Here is a 6,000-nt window from a genome sequence, read left to right as displayed (position 1 = left end):
GCACTGGGATGAAGATAGGAATTCTGGCAATAATGGCTAAAGAAAAAATTATGTAACATTACAGAAGGCACTAAAAGAAAACAATTTTCTTAACAATTTACATTATCTTTAAGAGAATTATTAAATATAATGAAAAGGAAAGGTGAAAGTAAACAAACAGATCTGTTAACCTTCTTTTGTGTTCACATATTAAAACAATCTTTAACAGCTGTTTACCCAATTAAATTAAACCATTTAAATCACGTGAATTAAAAAAAAATATTTGGATCCATTTTATCATGAGCGCTCATCATATATGATATATGGACATACATACATTCAAACATATAACACAAAACACAAGTGTGCACACATAATATAATACATACAACACATAACATTATAGTAAAGGCCTTATAACTTTTTACAGGTGAAATCTCCATTGCAATGTTTAAAAACTCTATAGTCAAAAAATAGAACTGATCAGCAAAACATTAACCTAGGTCTGTATGAGCTCAAAAAACAAAATAGAACTTCATGATATGGCAAAGGGCAATAATAAAATAGATATTGAAAAAAGCATCCTGGTTCTGTTGCAGATGTAAGAATAGCCAAACTGGAGTTTTGGATATCAGTTGTTATGGATTTGAGCCAAATCATCTTCTTTTTGGTCTGTAGAAATCGCTTTAGTTAATCTTTCTGGAATCCAAATCGGCTGCTGTTCTCCCTGTGGAAACACATAAACAGACCCCCGACTCCAGACAATCACTGGGTCAGGACCTTGGTTAATCTCTCTGGAATCCAAATCGGCTGCTGTTCTCCCTGTGGAAACACACAAACAGACCCCCGACTCCAGACAATTACTGGGTCAGGACCTTTCCATTGTCCTGTTAGAATATCCTTCCAAAGTACCTTGGGCTTATGTACATTTTTTGGACACATATGCCTTTCCGCAGCACTAAGTCCTGATGAATCCAAATTTAAAAAGTTTAGAGTAAAAAGGGTTATTTTAAGTTTATCTTTGGGGAATATATACCCCTTCCCAATTCCTTCTTTTTGCTTTAATAAGTACATTTTAATAGTTTGATGAGCTCTTTCAACTATGCCTTGTCCCTGTGGATTGTATGGGATTCCTGTTATATGAGTAATGCCAAATGTTGAGCAAAATTGTTTAAAAGAGGTAGAAGTATAACCAGGGGCATTATCTGTTTTTAACTGTTTTGGAACACCCACAGTGGCAAAATTTTGTAAGCAATGAGCTATAACATCTTTAGTTTTTTCTCCGGCATGAAGGGAGCCCATCAAAAATCCAGAAGAAGTATCAACTGTAACATGCAAATATTTTAATTTTCCAAATTCTGGCAAGTGTGTGACGTCCATCTGCCAAATATGGTTAGGTATCAATCCTCTAGGATTGACTCCAAGATTAACTTGTGGTAAAAAGGTCACACAATTTTGACATTGTTTTATTATTTGTCTAGCTTGTTCCTTAGTTATTTTAAAACGCTTTTGTAAAGTATTAGCATTGACATGGAACTTTTTATGAAAATTTATAGCTTCTTCTAGTGTAGAGAAAATATGTATGTCATGTGTAGTTTTATCTGCTAAATCATTGCCCAAACTAAGGGCTCCAGGCAATCCTGTATGTGCCCTGATATGTCCTATAAAGAATGGATCTTTTCTGTCCCAGATTAGACTTTGTATAGTGGAAAGCAAAGAGAAAACAGTAGAAGAAGGGGAAATCCTACCAGCATCTTCAAGAGATACTATAGCATTAACTACATACTGACTATCAGAAAATAAATTAAATACAGAATCTTTAAACATCACAAAAGCTTGTAAAACTGCATTAAGCTCTACCTTTTGAGCTGATTGTTTGGGTACTAAAAATGTAAAAGTTTGATCAGGGGTAACTACTGCTGCTGTACCATTATTTGACCCATCAGTGAATATATTTGGAGCATTCATGATAGGTGTTTTTCTTGTCATTTTTGGAAAAATTACAGGATGCAATGACCAAAAAGACAATAAAGGATTAGATGGTAAGTGGTTATCAAATGAAACATTAGATTTGCACATGATTATTGCCCAAGTATTTAACTCATTAGCTAACTCATCAATTTGATCCATAGTATATGGAGTAATAATTTTATTGGGAGAAATCCCAAACACTCCCTTTGCTGCTTTTATTACTTTGAGTATTAATTATCCTACAGCCTCAGGATACCTAGTAAGAAAAGTGTTAGGAGAATAAGATAAATGTATCTTATTCTCCTAACACTATTTTTTGTTTGCTGGCAGCTGGAAGTTTGCTGGGGCCCCTTCGGCTGTGGCTCTCAACAGTGAGAGATAGAGGTGGTGACCAACCATGGACAACAAATTCAAGAAGTTTTGCTGCAAATAGACATAGAAATGGAAGAGGAGATGTTAGAGATGGGAGAGACATTTGAAAGATGATGAGAATGATTTGGCAGAGATGAAGAAATAGAAGCAGGAGAGAAAATGGATAACTGAGATTTAACTTAACCCATAAACTCATTACTTTTCCCAATAGACAATTGTGTCAATATCAGCAATCAGTTAACTTATCTTTTCCTTACTGATTTGAAATATATAATATGAAGTTCACACACACACGTGAATTTCATATTATTGCATAGACTCTTTCAATGATATTCCATGACTTGAGCTTTGAAAGTACTAAGAGTTTTCAAGTTATTTCCATGGCAACTTACCTTTTTTACTGAGTTATTTTATTTCAGCAATTATGGTTTCAATTTTTTAAGAACTTTTTTGTTTTCTGATTTTTTTTCATGCCAGAATAATGTTGTCCTATGGATGCAGTGCTCTCATGGACATCTCTCAAGACACTAACAAGAATTTTTAAAATGTAAGTCAGTTGTTTGGTCTCATCATCTTAGTATTTCTGTACCATGCTGTTGATTTTCCTTAAATATCTGGTGATTGGTTATTCATATGAACACTAGATTGCTACATTTTGGTAACTGGCTTGGGGTCCTCAACAGATGTGAGGATCGCTATTCACCCAACAGGTGTCTTTTCCAAATGTGACCATGTTGTGCAAGTGAATGGTTAAGGACACAGGGACAGGAGAGTTTCCATTTATGAAGCTTGGATAGCAAACTGGTTGAAGTCCAGGAAGCGAGTAGTTCAGAATTTGGGAAAGTACCTTATCGAATGTAGAGTGCATCAGAGAATTTAACAGTGATACCAAGGTGCCTTTTGAAACCATATCCTTATGATGGCCCCTAAATCACCTGGGCACACCCCACTCTTTTCCAACCACAAAATCCATACTAGGCTCCCCTGCCTGTGCATGAGAAGAGCTTTGCTTAGGATCCTGTTCTCACCAGCTATATCCAGAGGTGAGCACTACAGCAAGACACTGTGCACAGAGTTGGAGCATGGCCCAGTTACTTTGGCAGACCTTCAACTCACGCTAGCTCGTAGCCTCTGCTAGCTCTAAGAATTTTCTGGGTCTCAATTTAGAAGATTCATAATAATTTCTCTATTATTCTTCTGCTTATCCTGGTTTAGCTGGGTGTGGGTTCTGTATGATAATTTCAAGAAAGTTCTTACTGTTACTGGAAGGTCACATAACATAGCAGACTAATGTGCAGACTTTAGAGTCATGTTGCCTGGTTTGGACAAGCTACTCAACTTCTCTGTGGCTCTGTTTACTCAACTTTTAAAATTGGCTGGTAATAGTACCAGCCTTGTAGAATTATTTAAATGGTTTTATGCATGTAAATTGTTTAACACAGTACCTGGCTAGCTATATTTTTCTGGTCTGTTGGTGAAACATTTTCTGGCTTTCTAGCACTCTGTTTTAGTCAGCTTTGTTGCTGCTGTGACCAAAAGACCTGGAGAGAACAATTTTAGAGGAGGAAAAGTTTATTTTGTGGCTCACAGTTTCAGAGGTCTCAGTCCATAAATGGTCTACTCTGATGCTCTGGGATGAAGGGGATGCAGAACATCATGGCAAAAGGGCATGGCAGAAGAAAGCAGCTAGGAACTTGGCACCAGGAAGCACAGAGAGACTCTACTCGCCAGGGACAAAATGTATACCCCAAAGACATTCCCGCAGGAACCCACCTCCTCCAGTCATACAGTGTATCTGCCTATTGCTATCTCCCAGCTAATCCCAATCAGGGAATTAATTCATTGATTGGATTAAGGTTCTTACAACAAATTAATAGTATCTACCACATGGACCTAGGTCACAAACTTCCTTGTGTCTGTGCCCATCCTATACCCCTTTTCTCCTCTTAAAACAGAGCGGGACCTCCTCCGATCCTTCTACCTAGACTTTGATCCCATTCTCTCCTCCTGTTTTCTCAAGTATTTTATTGTTAATAATACCTTATTTCTGTGGTATATTCAACCTCCTGCTTTCAAATAGACCCTTTTCATTGGCCTTTAATCATGTTGAAATCTACATTCCCCTTTGTCTAACCTACTGAATTTCTATTCTTCCTCCCTGTATCCGGTTGTGTGTTAGCATCTGCCTATCAGAGAAAACATTCAACCTTTGTTATTGTGATACCCAAAATTTTGAAAAAATTTTTAAATATTTTATACTTTAGTTACAGTTGGGCACAATACCTTTATTTTATTTACTTATAATGATATGCTGCTGAGGTTCAAACCCAGGGTTTCACACGTGCTAAGCAAGAGCTCTACTGCTGAGCCACAACCCCAGCCCCTTTTCAATAGATGAATGGATAAACAAAATGTGGCATTTATACACATTGGAATATTACACAGCACTAAAAAATAACAAGATCATGGCATTTGCAGGAAAATGGATGGCATTAGAGCAGATTATGCTAAGTGAAGTTAGCCAATCCCTAAAAAAAAAATGCTGAATGTCTTCTCTGATATAAGGGGGGGAGGTGACTCAAAATGGGGTAGGGAGGAAAAGCATGAGAAGAAGATTACCACTAAATAGGAAAGAGAGGTAGAAGGGAATGGGAAGGAGAAGGGGAATTGCAAGGAAGATGGAAGGAGACCCTCATTGTTATACAGAATACATGTATGATGATGTGAGGGAAAAGAAATGTGTCACCTTAGATTGGGTAGAGAGAGGTGATGGGAGGGGATGGGAGGGAAAGGGGGAATAGGAAGGACAGAAGAATAAAATAGACACTAGTATTGCTGTATATATATATACATGTCTGTATAACCAATGTGATTCTGCAACCTGTACACTCAGAAAAATGAGAAATTATACCCCATTTGATTCAAATGTATGATATGTCAAGATCATTGTATTGTCATGAGCAATTAATAAAAAAAAGAAATATAAAAAAATAAAAAGAAACAACTTGATTGTGATGCACTATCTTTTTGATATATTTTTGTATTTGATCTGCCAGAAATTTTATTGAGAATTTTTGCATCTATGTTCACTAGATATATTGATCTGAAGTTTTCTTTCTTTGATGTGTCTTTGTCTGGTTTTTTAATCAGGGTGATATTGGTTTCATAGAATGAGTTTGGAAACATTCCCTCTTTTTCTATTTCATGGAATAATTTGAGGAGTATTGGTATTAGTTCTTCTTTGGAGTTCTTGTGGAACTCAGCTATGTACCTATCTGGTCTTGGGCTTTTGCTATCCTACTCCTTGGTTTATACCCAAAGGACTTAAAAATAGCATACTATAGTGACAAAGCCACAGTACTGTTTATAACAGCACAATTCACAATAGGTAAATTGTGGAACTAACCTAGATGTCCTTCAGTAGATGAATGGGTAAAGAAACTAGTATATATACACAATGGAATATCAGTCAGCAATAAAAGAGAATAAAATCATGGCATTTGAAGGTAAATGGATGGAGTTGGAGAATATTGTACTAAGTGAAGTTACCAATCAATCCCAACAAACCAAAGGTCGAATGTTTTCTCTGATATGAAATATGGTATGATTCACAATGGAGATTGGGAGAGGGAAGCATGGGAGGAATGTAGGAACTTTACAAAGGGCAAAGGGGAGGGA

Source organism: Marmota marmota, unplaced genomic scaffold (assembly GCF_001458135.2).
Source record: "Marmota marmota marmota unplaced genomic scaffold, marMar, whole genome shotgun sequence".
Taxonomy (NCBI): domain Eukaryota; kingdom Metazoa; phylum Chordata; class Mammalia; order Rodentia; family Sciuridae; genus Marmota; species Marmota marmota.
Note: the sequence above shows the minus strand (reverse complement) of the source record.